Here is a 16,844-nt window from a genome sequence, read left to right as displayed (position 1 = left end):
ACCAAAGAAACTCCTGTCGGAGACAAGGCAAAATTGTGATCACTGTTTCCAAACTGTGGCAATGCTTAGACCAAACACTCTTGAGGTACCATTGTATCTTCCTCATATGCAGTCTTGCATATGGTATTAACAGAATGCAGGATGCCATGTAACCCAAAGCCTGCAGAATTTTTCTTGCAGTTAGCTGACTCATTGAAGCTAGGTTTTTGAAAGAAGAAGCCAGTTGCACTTTTTTGTCTGGTGTCAAGTAAGCCATTTGGGTTGTAGTGCTCAGAAGAGCACCCGGGAAAGTAATCTGTTGTGTGGGCACCACGCTTGATTTCTTTAGGTTCACTGTGAATCCTAGGCACCGGAGAAGATGCTGCATAAAAGCCAGATGCTGAAGTAAAGCCTCCTTGTTGTCCACTTGAATGAGACAATCGTCCAGATAAGGGTATATTTGAATTCCCTTCTGTCTGCAAAATGCCATTACTGGTGCCAGGCACTTTGTAAAGACCCTGGGCACAGTAGATAAGCCAAAGGGCAGCACAGAGAACTGGTAATGCTTCAAACCCACTTTGAATCTCAGGTACCTTCTGCACTCTTGCCTTATGGGAATATGCAGGTAAGCTTCTTTCAAGTCCAAAGACACCATCCAAGCGTTCTTGCTCAGCATAGGCAACAGCTGCTGCAGAGTGAGCATCTTAAATTTTGGTATTTCTAGGAAGGTGTTTAATACGGAAAGATCCAGGATTGGTCTCCAAGTGTTTTCCTTCCTGGGAACCAGGAAAAGTCTTGAATAAAACCTTTGCCCCATTTCTGAATTTGGTACCAATCCTACGGCCCTCATAGCCATGAGGGACTGAACTTGCTGTTGTGCCTCTGCTCATTGATGCTTTGGCAGATCTGGCCATCTGTTTAATTTTGGCAAGGTATGGAAATGAAACTTGTAACCCCTTGAAACTATTTCCAGAACCCATTTGTCTTGGGTTATGTGGCTCCAATTGTGATAAAAAAGAGAGATTTTTCCTCCCAAAGGTGCATCCAGGAGGGGAGCCCCTGGAGCTAGTAAGGGAGAGTCATAATGACTGTTTCCTGTAAGGTTGTGACCTATCTTCTCCTCCTTTGGGAGAGGGGGCACTCCACTGCTTATTTCTGAAAGAGGGCTGTGCCTGTCCTCTACCTCTGGAATGCCTGTATATGCCTTTCTGAGGCCTGTCCGTGCTCGGAAAGGACCAAGGTTTAGCTGGCCAGTTCCTGCTAAATTTAGGGGGTTGTACCTGTAGAAAATCTTTAACCATCTGCATAGATTTGGCTTTATCTTCCATTTTCTTCAATACCTCCTCAGCTTTGGCCCCAAACAAAACATTGTGCTGCAAAGGGGCATCTAAAAGTTTTCCTTAACCTGCTCTGGCAAACTTTGCTCCTTTAACCAAGCATGCCTTCTAATAACTGCGCCAGTTGCTGCAGCCCCGCAAGAAGCCTCCAAAGAATCAAAACCACAGTGCAGGGTATGTTTACCCACCTGCTCAGTAGCATGCAATAAATCCTGTTAACTCCTTATTTTCTGCACCACCAGAAACAGCAGACATCTTTTGTTTTAACACAGACAAAAGTTATTGCTGATATTTCAACATATGAAATTGACAATTCAAAGCTCTAATAGACAATGTAGCAGAGGTATAAACTTTTTTTTCCCCATCTTTCCAAGGCTCTGGACTCTCGGTCAGAGGGAATAGGATTCTTAGCAGAGGCCGCTTTAACACCCTTAGGGCCCTGAGAGATAGTTTCTGGATCAGCTGAAGGGTTCTTAAAAAGAAATTTGTGAGAATCTGGAACCCTATAATACCTATCCAGTTTGACAGGAGCAGGAGGAAAAGAATCAGGAGGGAGAGGGAGAGAGAGAGAGAGAGAGAGAGAGAGACGCCTCTGTAAAAACATCATCCACAATGTCCAATACAGGGAGAATAGCCAGGGGCCTATGCTGTGGGAGCAGAAGAAAATCCCTAAGCCTTTTCTTGGATTCAGAGCATTCCTGCCCTTCCCAGTGAAAATGCTCTCTCATGTCATGCAAAGTGTCACCAAATGAATAATCCTCAGGAGGAGAGGCTGAAGGAAGGGATTCTTCAGCATCAGAATCCTCATAAGGAGGGAAGGAATAATCCTGCTCAGAGGAAGAAGCAGAAGAAATTGAAACTTGATCTGAGGAATCATAATCTGGCTCTAGCCTAGGTCTCTTGTCAGGAGGGGGATGGGAACCCCTGATCATAGTTAACAGGTCTTCAGCCATTTTAAGCATCTGTCTTTGAGGTCTAGGGCCCTCATCAGAAGGTGCCTGTGCTTGCTGCTTTGTCTTTGACGGAGCCTTAGTCTTTGTCTTTGTCTTTGACTGCAAAACTAAAGCCATCTTTACATGAAGCTGTGTAGGCCTGAAAACTCCCTCAGAAGCCGGTGCCTGCACAGTGGCTCTGGACCCATCTGAAGGAGCATTATCCGAAGGTCCAGTCCCTGGAAATTCTGAAGGCCCCATCGGCTCCTCATGGGAGTCAGTACAGACAACCGGTTCAAAAGTGGCAGATGACAGGGACTGCAAAAGCGCCTCACTGACGACCGACGAAATGGCAACTGCCTCTGGTAGAATACTGTCATCCGCTTTGGAACTCGGAGGCCTGTCTTTATCCTTGTGCCTCTTATGCACTCCGGTAGCTGGATAAGAATCCGACAACATATTATAATTAAATCTTTTTCCAAAATAATGGAAGGCAAAATCATACCTACGCCTAATAGTGCGTTGGTTAAATCTAGCACAAAACCTACAATTAGCTACATCATGGTCAGGGCCTAGGCAAGGAGTACAGTAAGAGTGAAAATCCTTATGAGGTATTTGCTTCCCACAAGAAATACAGTTATTAACTTTTTCTGACATCGGACTGGAGCAAGAAAAAGGTTTCCCCAATGGGGTACTTAGCTTAAAATAAGAAGTCTTCAATACAAAAGACACCAAAAGTAAACAGGAGTTGGCTGACCGGCACTTGCGAACTGCTTTGCTATGGGCACCGCACGGTAAGAAAGACTGGGGAAAATGGCGTCGGCTGAGGCCTTTATACCCCTGGCGCACTGATGTCAGGGAAGGAGTGACTTCAGCCGACGTTGGACCCGACTTTGGGACTCTGGCCGATCGAGGGCTGCTGCCAGCAGGAAGAACCCTACAGTAATGACTGTAACAGTGAACCACGATGAACATCAACACTTTGCAAATGCAGCTGTTTGTTTGCCTTGCAGGTAACACACAAGTTGCAAGACTTGTTCCTTTCCATGTTAAGGAAAAAAAGTTGCCTGCTTTTCTAAGGGATGTTCCTGGCCTTGATTCATCCTTGATTCTAATTGCAAATTCTATCACTGAAATTTATAATCTGTCAGGTGATAATTGCACTACTAAGCATATCTCTCAACCTTCCATCTACAAAATGTGCAACACTACCTGTTGCAATTTGGTACACCTACAAGTAGCTGACTGACATCTTCAACTGGGAAGCTCACAGAATGGTTAACATCTATTTCTTATGCTTATAACTAACTTATTTTAATGAATTAATATCTTTTTATTTATCCTTTCTTGATTAGGTTGGTTCCACTAGGCTAGTGGCCTCTTTTCAGGAGAGTCCTGAGGTGCTGTTTATACTACTAGGGGAAATTTGGCCAGGGCATTGGGGAACTTCCCTCTTCTGTTTATAATAGTTGCCATGGGTTCTTTTACATCCACCTGAGCTACCACCAACTCAAACAGATGTGACTTGTTTAATGTCTCATCTGAAGGACAAGACATTCACAAGTGCAGCACCCATCTACCTCGTGTGTGAATAGAACCCACAGCCTTCTGCTCCAAAGGTGAGTGTGCTACCTGTTTCAGTGTTATTTGTCACAAATATTAGCTAAAAAAATTCTTAACAATAAATGTGTGACAGACCCTTTCAGTGTGGAACAACGTGGAACATAGACATTTAAAGACTTGTAATGAGGAATGTTCCTTGTAGTGAGGTACACTGACAGCATACCACTCACTCTCTTGGCACAAGAATTCTGGCCAAAGCCAAAAATAATGGAGGAGAAAGACACAAAAATATTGACAATTTTTAAATATAGCTTTTATAAACTTAGAAAGTAGATAAAATAACATTTTCGTTAACATACATTTTCTGAAGAGTATGAAGTTTGAAACTCAAATGTTTATCATTGTTTAGTGACTTCAGTCAGCAATGATTTGCCAAAAGTATATAAATTTTAGGAGGAACAGACCAAAAATATGAGGCAAAAATGTGGACAGTTGAGAGGTGTAACTGATAGGTATGTTACCATCCTCTCAACCTCTTAGAGTAAGAAATCTGGACAAAGGCATAAATAATGGGCACCATTTGCAAAGAAAATAAGGGACTCAGAAATTCAAGGATATAACTGGTATGGTAGTCAAGAAAAGCTGACTTTATTTGCATCTGATATTATTTTATACCTGACAAAGCCAGAAAGAGACATTACAGTGTTGTGGAACATTTTGAGACAGTTTCAGATCTTTTCGGGATACACAATTAATGAAGCTAAAACAAAGGCAATAGCGGTAAATTATGTACAAACACACAAATTGGTTCAGCAATATCCACATTTATTGGGACATGATAAAATGAAATATTTAGGATTATGGATTAAAAATTATTCTAGTGTGGCAGCTAAGGATGTATGGGAAGCGACTAAACAAAAGATAATACAAAAACTGAGACAATGGAAGCTTTGTTATATGGATATGGATAGTAAGATACAAGCGGTTAAAATGCTTTTAGTCCCTTGAGTCTTATACACAGGTTAGGCATATTTTTATCAATCAGAGGAGAAGTTGCGGATAACAATTAATAAAGAGCTGAAGGACTTTATCTGGGAGGGGAAGACACAAATAGTCAAGTGGGATAAGCTGATTCTTCCAGTAGAACAGGGCAGTTTGGGATTACCCAGTTTGAAGGGGTATTTCAGAGCTACACAGTTAAGAGTCCTATACATAGTACAAGTAGAAAAATATAATTCAAAATGGAAAGGGATGATGACGAAACAGGGGGGAAGCACAAGAAACAAGTAGAGACTGGGATTTTGGACGAAGGACTTTAAGGAGAATAACAATAATCATGCAGAATATTATATTCATAAAGTAGCAGAAAGTATTCTAAGAACTAAACCAACACGGGAATGGAGAAAGGAGATTCTGCCGATAGGGATGACCGATAGGGATGACTGCAATTAGGGATACAGACAATAGGCAAGAGGAGGCTGGAATTTATTGGAGAAAACTGGCAAAGGAACCAAGGTATTGGGAGCAAATAACTAGACAAGGAAAGATGACAGAATCAGAAGATGCCAAGAATTTATTTGGACTACAGGTTAAAGATTGCCTTCCTTGTCAAGGATTGATATCATAGTATAGGCAAAGAGACAGAAGTAGGGGGTCCTAAATGAAAGACCAGTACTGATGGAACTTTTAGTAGAATCTAGAACAGAAGCTGCCATTGAAAAAGGAATAATTAGTAGAGCATTTACAATATTGCGATAACTATAAGAATCAATCAGACAAGATTAGAAAGGATTGGCAAAAGAGATTGTATAAGCAATTCACAAAGAAACAATGGGATGATGTATGTATCTCCCAAATATGCAACAAAATCTAGAAGATTTAGGATTTTTGTCTGAAAATGTTTACATCAATATTTTTGTACCCCAAGTAGAATCCAATTAATTTTTCCTCAGGCAGACAGCAAATGTTGGAGGTGTGAGGAGGAAGAAAGAGGTAACTGGGAACATATTTTCTGGGAGTGCAGTGCATTGTTGGACTTTAAAGATTCTCTGCAGGATGCACTACCAGAGATGATTGGTGGGCAGATTGGTCTGATGAGGGAGATGATTTTTCTGAGCTTTGATAGAGAATTGGAATTGCCTAGGCGTGGTAAGGCATTGCTTTGTCTAATAATGGTGACTGCAAAAAAAGCAGTTTCTAGAAAATGTAAATCAAAATCTAAGCCAACTATACTGGAAGTAGTGAATATAGTAACAGAGATAAAACAACTGGAATTGAGATCTTTAGAAAAGGGTAGGAGCAAACTACATAGGAAAAATGTGAATTGTGGGAACAATACATACAAGGGAGGCATGAGGTCTAAAAGGCAGTAGAATGTAAATAAGCTATGTAATGTTTGAGTTGAGTGAGAAAGATTGGGTAGATTATAAGTGATGTATAATGTTTGTGACTGGGACTGTGTCAGTATGGTCTGTGATGTAAAATGCTTGCAACTTGGATTGTGTCAGTGTGGTTTGCTTTCATTTATATAAATGCATGATTGCCTATGTAGTGAGTGATGGTTTACTAAAGATGTTTCTTGTTTGAAAAACAAAAAAAGCAAGAATTGAATAATTTATGTAATGTTGCTTAGGTTATATGATTATATAGCAATGTATGTGAAGTAGAATGCTTGTTATTTTAATATAATTTGATTACTTTTATATGAATATAAATTTGCCTATGTTACAAGTGATAGTTCAATAAAGGTGTTTGGAAAAAAAAAGCCATAAATTATGGGGGAGCAAAGGCTCAAAAATCGGGACAATTTTTAAGTATTGCTCTTAGAAATGTAGAAAGTCGATAGAATAACAGGTTTTGCATTAGCATGAATTTTCTGAAGGGTATGAAATCTGAAACTCAAATGTCTGTCAATATTTTCTGACTTCAATCCTCTCTGGTTTGACAAAGATCAGCCAGAAAAACAAAATTTTATGAGTAACAGACAGAAAATATGAAGCAAACATCTGGACATGTTGGGAAAATCTGGACATTTCAGAGGTATGTGTGTTACTATAACAAACAGCTGTTGTGCTACATTACATTCTCCCTATGGTCAGATCTGAGATGCAGAGGGGTAAACCCTGACTGCTGTAACTCTCAGCTATGCAGATTTTTGCAGAATGCCCAGATTTTTGCCTCATATCTTTGGAATATTCCTGATAAAATATGTGATTTTCTTGCAAATCACTGGGATGATCTGAGGACTGATGTCACTAAATAATGACATGCATTTGAGTTACAGGCTTCAAGTCCTTCGGAAAATTTATGTTAACACAAACCTTGTAACTCTAGCAACTTTCTAAATTTATAACAGCAATATTTAAAATCTGCCCCTATTTTTGGGCCTTTTTCCCTCCATTTTGTCAGGCTTTGTCCAGATTTCTTGCACTAACAGGTTCGGAGGTATCCAACTGGTGCCCAGATGACCCACAGTTGACTTGTTATGCATGCACTGGAGAAGAATGGTGGAAATCAGTGGTCAATGTCTTTGTGCCCCTTCTTGGGAGGGAGACAACCTGGTTCACTATGGCAGCCACCTGCTGGAGAGAAGTGTGTGCGCAGACAGCATATTTGACTGGGATGCACACTGTCAAGCCAAATTTAGCTTCAGCACAAAAAAGCACAGTCAGGCATAGAGAACTGGTATCAGTGTGCACACCTGAACAATTGAGGAAAGGTCTTAGGACCAGAAAAAGCCATGACCTCATGAATAGCCACTGGAACTTTCTTCTGCCTCCACCAGAGCCTGGACAAATAAGGGTAGTTGCTGAATGGAAATTCCCAGGGGAAAGAAGAAGACCCCCCCCCCCCCATGTGTAGCACTAACCTTCCAGCCAAAAAGGGAGGGGGATGGGTCATTAGGGCATCCTGGGGGCTTAATGATCAAGCAGATGTAAAAAAACAAAGCACTATATTTTGGGAAGTGTCTATTTTCAGTAACGTATATGCATATTTTTATCAGTTTTACTTTGACTAGTCTTGTGCTCATAATTTTACTTTATATATTCCTGTGCCCATTAAAAAAAAACATTGTCCCTTCTGTCTATTACCCAGCTATCGTGATGGCCAGTGAAATTTACCTATCTGCCTCTTTATTCCCATTGCTACTTTTTTGTGTTGTTATCCCCCACTTTCTTACTCTACTTGAGTATTCAGGTTACTGTATACAGGGGTGTAGCAGAAATGTATATTTTGTACTCAGACCTTATACTGTGGCCCCTAACACCCACCTATGATTTAAAAAATGTACTCATAGTTTTTAACTAGATTGTTTAATGAAATCTTGGAATGTGAGAGGATGCCTGAGGAATGGAGAAAAAGTGTTTTGGTACAGATTTTTAAGAATAAGGGTGATGTGCAGATCTGTAGTAACTACAGAGGGATTAAAGTGATCAGTCACAGCATGAAGTTATGGGAAAGAGTAGTGGAAGCAAGGATAAGAAGGGAGGTGATTAGTGATCAGCAGTATGGTTTCATGCCAGGAAAGAGCACTACAAATGCGATGTTTGCTCTGAGAGTGTTGATGGAGAAGTACAGAGAAGGTCAGAAGGAGTTGCATTGTGTCTTTGTGGATTCAGAGAAACATATGACAGGGTGCCTGGAGAGGAGTTGTGGTATTGTATGAGGAAGTCGGGAGTGTCAGAGAAGTATGTAAGAGTGGTACAGGATATGTACGAGGGTAGTGTGACAGTGGTGAGGTCTGCGGTAGGAGTGACTGATGCGTTTAAAGTGGAGGTGGGGATTACATCAAGGATCAGCTCTGAGCCCTTTCTTATTTGCAATGGTGATGGACAGGTTGACAAATGAGATCAGACAGGAGTCTCCATGGACTATGATGTTTGCAGATGACATTATGATCTGTAGTGAGAGTAGGGAACAGATGGAGGAGTCCCTGGAGAGGTGGAAATATGCTCTAGAGAGAAGAGGAATGAAGGTCAGCAGCACTAAGACAGAATATATGTGTGTGAATGAGAGGGAGGATAGAGGAATGGTGAGGATGCAAGGAGTAGAGGTGGCGAAGGTGGATGAGTTTAAGTACTTGGGATCAACAGTTCAGAGTAATGGTGAGTATGGAAGAGAGGTGAAGAAGAGAGTACAGGCAAGATGGAGTGGGGGGGACAAGAGTGTCAGGAGTGATTTGTGACAGACGAGTACCAGTAAGAGTGAAAGGGAAGGTCTACAAGAGGGTAGTGAGACCAGCTATGTTATATGGGTTGGAGACAGTGGCATTGACAAAAAGGCAGGAGTCAGAGCTTAACATGGCAGAGTTGAAGATGTTAAGATTTGCACTGGGTGTGATGAGGATGGACAGGATTAGGACTAAGTATATTAATGTGTCAGCCCAGGTTGGAAGGTTTGGAGACAAAGCCAGAGAGGCAAGATTACATTGGTTTGGACATGCACTGAGGAGGGATGCAGAGTATATTGGGAAAAAGATGCTAAGGATGAAGCTGCCAGGTAACAGGAAAAGAGGAAGGCCTAAGATAAGGTTTATGGATGTGGTGAGAGAGGACATGCAGGTGGTTAGTGTGACAGAGCAAGATGCAGAGGACAGGAAGAAATGGAAACAGATGATCTGCTGTGGCGACCCCTAACGGGAGCAGCCAAAAGAAGAAGAAGACTCATCTCTCAAAATGCTGCCCCTATTCAATTCAAAGAGACACTTTTATTTTCAGTTGTTGCCACTTGCAGTGGTGGCTTCAGGTTCCTTTCCTTGCTGGGGCATAATAGAGGCATTGTAGCTACCTGTTGGGGCACTGAATGTCATCATTCTTCTCTTGATCTCACAACCAACATCACAGTGACTACAACACAGACAGCTCTACAGCTACAGTGATAAATTATTTATTGCAGCCATGACAATATCATTTCAGCCAGACTGTCCTGTCAAATGGACAGCTGCAGTAGCGCTTCTGAAAAGAAAATGTATAATTTATTGTAACGGTCAGATTCCCCTCTTAGTATTTTCTCCGGTCATCTTCTCATGCTTGCTTTCTTAGGAATAGAAAAAAAAACATTCCCTGCTGTACTCCCTGTGCTCACCTAGTAATTGCATTAGTTTATGATATAAAGAAGTTTATTTGTTCTTTCTGACCAGCAATTTGGATTCAACAGATGAAATGAAAATATAGAAGTTCCATATTGTGATATACTAGGAAGGAATCCAGCATCAACTGTGACACTGACAAAAAAAGAAGAAATGAATAAATTCTGGAGAACTAACTACAAAACATTACTGAACATAAGGGAGTTGAACAGACAAAAGATTTAAAAGAAAAAATGTCAGCGTAGAAGATATTTATTTATTTATTTTATTTATTTGCAATTTGTTTACCAGGATGGTCCATTGGGCCACAAGGAGCCCATTTTCAATGGAGTCCTGAGAAGAAAAGCTCCAGCAAAAATACAAATTGCTTAATAGAATGTACAGCAATTCAGGCTGTGTCTCCAGATATGATACAAAATGAAGCAACTGACAGTGAGAGACTGAGATAAAGTTCAGTAATGTTCTCAAATAAAAAAAAAGTATTAGCATATGTGTACCATTATTTAACATTTAGTTACACTCAATCACTATCTTCCTTCATAGAGTACAGCCTACGGTCACTATATCTGACCTCAATACTACAGGACTTCTACCAGAAGGCCCTACTCCTACAAGTTTGCTGAAAACATTGTCATTGCATAATAGCCTGCGGTCACTACTTCTGACCTTGATACTGCAGGAGTTCTGCCACAAGGCCCTACTCCTACAAGTATACTGAGAATTTTGTCATTGCATAATGGAAGCACATTTATCATGAAGAACCTTGCTATTAACTTTAATCAGTGAAGTACATGCCTGCTCTGTTATTGAAAGTCTCTGTGAAATAAAACATGCACTCTAAGGACCACTTACTAAGTTGGGCAGTGCCCCCTTTTTCTTGACCAATAGACTATACTGCACATGCCAGTTATTTAGTCTTAGAAAATGACAGAAAACCTGTTTTCCTTCATATCTCTTTGTTAATTGCTTTGCATTGCCTATAAATTGAATGCTCTCAGATATGATTTGACCTGAGGGCCCACCCCAACCCTGGTGATCTAATTTTTGCTGCAATAAATGTTAGAAGCATAATAAATAAAACTGCTGAACTACATGTTTGGATTACCCAGCATAAGCCTGATGTTCTTGCTGTAACTGAAACTTGGCTTAAACTCAGCAAAAATGACTCCAAAGTTATACCTCGTGGCTATAATTTCACCCATAATGACTATAAAGTGGAAAAACGGTGGAATGCGTTAATATTTCCCAACTCCAACCACATTTCCCCATACATCAAGCCAACACCAAAATTCAGTTCTGCAAAGCCTCTTGTTGCTTTCCTCAAAATAAACAGTTATAAACAAATATGCATTACAATGCAGCTATACTGCAAGATATCTTACATTGGAGATCCATAACATTTCCACAGGAAAAAAATACTACTACGTGATGTGAATGCCAATTGATTGGACATAAATTCTAACTCCATTTCATCTACTATGAACTTATATGGTTTCACACAACTAATTAATAGCTCCACACCTTATAGCAAGACATCAAATTCCCTATTAGACTGGATTCTAGTATTGGACAGCAGTAAATACACCACCACAAATACAATGTCAGACTTTCTCAGTGGTCATTTCCCAGTCTATACAATAAGACATCTCACACATCCAGTTAAACAGCATATTTATAAAACAATATGCAGCCTTTCCAAGTTTAACCCAGAAATGTTCTTTTCCACACTATCATCTATTAACTGGAACGTCCTAAAAATCCTCCCCTTAGACGATGCTGTAAATGAATTCAGTACAACTTTTCTAAATATCCTAAATAGTCTTGCACCTCCTGGAAGAAAGAGACTAAAATAAATAATGCAATCTGGTTATCCAAAAAGTGTAGAATGATAATTCAGGATAGAGAAAATGCATGGAAGGAATGGTAAAAATATAAAACACCTCAGTATCTTGAAAACTTTAGAATGCTTTGCAATTGCACTAAAAAGCAAATACACGAAGACAAAAAATATATACTATAACTTCAGAATAATAATAAACACAACACTTAATATTTTTGGACATCCATTAAAGAAATCTTACATCCAACCCAAAACTCTCTCCCAATAACTCGCCACTCAAAACTGCAATACAGTTTAACTCTTATTTTATACCTAGTATAGCATCTCTAACCAGGGATCCCTCAATATTAATCCCAACCCTGCCCAACAGCCACATATCACCACATCCACTTTCACCTTCAGACCTGTGCCCACATCTCATGTAAAACTACTCTTAAACTTAAACCATGCTGTTCTTTAGCTGATGACCTTCCAAGTGAGTACCTAAAAACAGCAGCTAATATGATTGCCTATCCTGCCTCAATCCTTATAAATAGGTCAATCCAGGAATCCCATGTTCCCTCTCTATGGAAAAAGTCACACATTATCCCTCTGAACAAATGAGGAAATTCAACAGACATTAATAATGTTAGACCTATAGCAATCCTATCACCCCTCACCAAAATACTTGCAAAATGTATTCAAAAACAAGGGTCTATATTAGAAGACCAAATGTTTAGGTGATCGAACACCTAAACATCGATCTTCTAATGTTGAAAGCAAACAACAGCAAATGGCCGATTTAACGCAGGGAAAGCTTTCCCTTGGCCGTTCGCCAGAGTTTGCTATTTCCCTTCTGTTGAGCGATCTTGGAGTTGGTATATTTAGTTAGGGGGGTGTGTGGGGGCACAGCCCTCCATGTCGGGGGGAGGTGTGGTGGGTGAACCTCCCACTTAATTTAGATGTAAAGTAATGTATTTTTGTGTTGTGGCTGAGGGACGAGTTTCCCTGGGACATTTGACATTGTATGGTTCGATATTAGAAGATCGATGTTTAGGTTTTCTTTCACCTAAGCGCTCGGTCTTCTAATATAGACCCCAAAGCAATTGCTAGATTATCTCCTGTTGGAAGAACTAATATCCCCTACACAACATGACTTCAATCCTTCCCATACTATTAGCACTGCCCTTCTAACCTGTATAGATACCATCAATAAAGCTAGAGATAATGGCAAACTAGTCCTTCCTTACTTCTAGACTTGTCTAAAGCCTCCAACACAGTTTGTCACAGCAAACTGCTACTTTAAAGGTCCTCACTAGGTCTTTCTCAGACCACCTTTCTGTGGTTCAAAAGCTACCTGCCCAGTAAGCACCCAGTCAGTAAAATGGCATTCCACTCTCTCGCCTTACCTCCCAATCACCACTGGTGTACCACAACGCTCTATCCGTGGTCCTCTCCTCTTTAACATTTTCACCAACACCCTTCATACAGCCATGGGTTACCCTAATACGCAGATGATTTCACTCTCATTTGCGCATATAACAACATGGTACACCTCAGAAAATTACTCAAGAAGCTTTAACAGACACTGAAACTTGGAAACATGGCTTCATAACTCACAACACATGGTTAACCCAAAAAAGACCAATCTACTGCACCCCCACCCCAAATCTCTCTCTCTCTCTCTCTCTGTCTCTCTCATGAAAGAACAAAATTTAAAGTCCTCTCTCTTGATAATACAATCATTGAAGTCACCTCTCATAAAAAAAATTATTTGGGGTGATAGCTTACATTCAACCTGCATATACAAAATTGCATAAGAAAAACTCATCAAAAACTAGGGAGGCTTCACAAAGCCAAAAACTTTCTCACCAATGCAGCTGAAACTACATTTGCCACTATTTATCTCCTTCTCACACTTCTTTATCGTGCTCCCATCCTCAATAACCTCCAGGCTTCAGTGAAACTTAAAACTTTAAGAACGCTATAACAAAGTTGCTAAATTTGCACAAATACTCATTTCAGAACCCACCATTGTATAGCACTAAAAAGCCTAACTTGCTTAGAACTGCCTCATCACTAACATGTACACAGCTTCTTGCTATCTATAAAATTATCCAGCATCCATCTGCCTGTCCAGCACTAAAAAGCATTCCACACAACTATGTTCGCAGTCAGTTATAGAGATCTAGTAACCAAAATATCATGTCTCTCTACAAACCTAGCACATCTGCTGGACATTGTCTGTATTCGTACAAGGTTGCTAAGGACTGGAACTGCTTACCTGTATCCATCACGTAAATACCCCTCCCTCCCATCATTCAAAACCACTCTGAAATACTTCCTAGCTGTAATCTAGCTCTGTTCTTGTTCAAACCCAGGATAAACCATATCTCTAAATGTGAACAAGTACCTTTTCATTTCTTTATAACTCCTTACTCTCCCTTCTTCACTTACTTCCTTACTTCTATCAAATTCTCTTCCCTGACTTTCTCTCTAAATATAACAAAAGCCTGTTTTTTCTTTACTTCATATTGCAATTCCTGTTTGGATTAGACTATTACCTTTAATGTTTCCACAGGCTGTCTCAAATTTCTATAAGTATTAAATAATTGTGATATGACTTATATTGATTCTTAACCAATGTTTTATATTATCACTAATTTGTTATAATTATTTAAACTGCAGATGTTTTTGTTTTATTTCTGAAGATTGTAAAATTATTGTTCTTAAAATGTTTAGTAGTAATTTGTGCTTTTCTTCCTAGGCCTCTTCTGAAAATGGGCTTCTACCCAGTTGGACTTTCCCAATAATCAAATGTCATTCATAAATAAATAAATAAATAAATACATAAATAAATAAATAAATAAATCCTCTGCCTGCACATTCTCAAATGGCACCATCCTGTTGAAAATAGAGAAAACCACACTCCTATTTAACTCTTAGGATGATTTGTAAGTTCACTTTTATCAACCAATAACATATATTCCAGTGATGTGTATGTACATATAGATGTAGACACAGTCTACAGTTATGTACATAAAACTTCAGCCATGTGTACAGAAGAAAAACAGAATAAAACAGTAAGTATCATGTATAACCACAGATCATCTTTTGCTAAATAAAACCATAATGGAGAGATGTGAAAAAATCGACTGATTATACAAAAGCATGTGACAGACTTCCTTGCTCTTGGATTACAACATGCCCACAGATAAATTACACTGCAGCTACTATAAAAAGAATGGTGAACCATTTTACGATTGATCAGTGAGAAGCAGCAGATTATTTTCTTGGTATAATAAACCTATTAATTCCCTGGTGGGTATTGCATGGTAATTCTTTGCCACCATTTCTGTTTTGCCTTGCCCTCAGTCCATTAAGACTTTTACTTTAATAGATTTGGCTATGGGCACAGCTTGACTTCTAGAAAACACTCATATCAAATGCCATCGCACCTTCTTTTTTGTGGATTATCTAAAATGGTATAGCACATCTGTCAAAAAACTGAAAATCCAATTACAGTAGTTAAAATGTGTTCACTTGCTAAAATAGTTGGTCTTGATAATCTATAAAAGCAACATTTATAATAAGAAACCTTAAGCATCAAGATAATGCCAACCTGGGAGAGGAATGTAATATAAAAGTGGGACAACAGGGATTATACAAATGTTTAGGAACAAAATGAAGGATCTGCAGTAGCATGAACAAATAAGAACAGTGCTTAGTAAGGAATATTTTAAGAGATTGAAACTAATATTGAAAACTGTTTTGATATCATGGAATGAAACTGAAGTTATAACTCAATGTTCTTCCACTTTTAACATATAGATTTGGTTTGACTTATTAGACAAAAGTTTTCAAACTGCTAAATAACAAAACTACCAAATGGCATATGTAAAAAGAACATGTTTGGTAATGGCCGAGATCAAATGATCGAACATTTGAATGTTCGAAAATTTGAAAAAAAATAAACAAACAAAAAAAAAAAACTAAACACTGCTATCAGGGGGGCAAACTCCCCTGCACCACACACCCACTGCTATTTAAATATACCAACTCCGAGATCGCACTACATTGTGGTAAAGGGATATATTCCCATTCTGTGCTCTATGGAGATCCCCATTCAGACTGTTCAAACTTTTAAAAGTTTGATCATATGGTCTCAGCCATATGAAAGTCGAGCTTTTAAAAGTTCGACCATCTGAAGGGGACCCATATATATATATATATATATATATATATATATATATATATATATATATATATGGGTCTACTTTTATTTGTCGAAATTACGTTTCTTCGACAAACAAAAGTATGACCTCAGTCAAGCGAAAGTGCACTTAAACAAAAGTGCACTTTTACGAATTCCAATTCACTGAACCAGGAATAAAAAAAAAAAAACAGCACACTGCCACATTAAAGCATGCTACAGTGGGGATAAGGGAATATACCTGTTTCCCCACTGTAGCGCCATCTTGGACTTAGTATATATAAAGAAGCGGGGGTGTGGTGTAGGGGGACTTATCCCCCTGCTAAACTGCCTTTTGTAGTCTGCTGTTTTTCTTTTTATTCCTATTTGGTGAACTGGAATTTGTGAAAGTGCACTTTCGTTTATGTGCACTTTTGCTTAACTGAGGTCTTACGTTTGTCGAAGAAACGTAATTTCGGCAAATAAAAGTAGACCCATATATATATATATATATATATATATATATATATATATATATATATATATATATATATAGATCCATCAGCCAGAAAGGGTATGAGCATCCTTATAAATGTATAGTTCAGCAATTGCTAGATCGTATACATATCTGTAGGCACCATCACATCCAGAGTAAAGTTCTGAAGCATGAATGAGGAGAGTCTAAGGTGAAAAATATTGATAACTCCTTGAATAACATGTTGATCAGCATTCGATGCATAATGGCTAAAGCAACATTAATCTAAATGATAAGATGTAAAGCTAATAACTGCAGCTCAAGATAGTATTAATTATCAAAAAGCTACACCCACTGAGTAGTCATTCATGTACTGAAAGACAAAGTTATTTTAAAATATCAGGACGTACAAAAGGAAGCTAGATACATTTGAAATAAGGACACCCAGACAGCCCCAGT

At 39.0% G+C, this 16,844-nt stretch overlaps 1 protein-coding gene across 1 annotated transcript in view; it reads left to right on the top strand.

Annotated features, from left to right (window-relative positions):
* Nucleotides 1-16,844, top strand: part of LOC122813033 (somatomedin-B and thrombospondin type-1 domain-containing protein-like) — a 716,231-nt gene that overhangs the window by 247,530 nt on the left and 451,857 nt on the right. The window lies entirely within an intron of this gene.

The sequence above is a fragment of the Protopterus annectens genome, chromosome 10.part0 (genome assembly GCF_019279795.1).
Source record: "Protopterus annectens isolate FY-2018-M chromosome 10.part0, PAN1.0, whole genome shotgun sequence".
In the NCBI taxonomy this organism is placed as follows: Eukaryota; Metazoa; Chordata; order Ceratodontiformes; family Protopteridae; genus Protopterus; species Protopterus annectens.
This window is presented reverse-complemented; position numbering and strand designations above follow the sequence as displayed.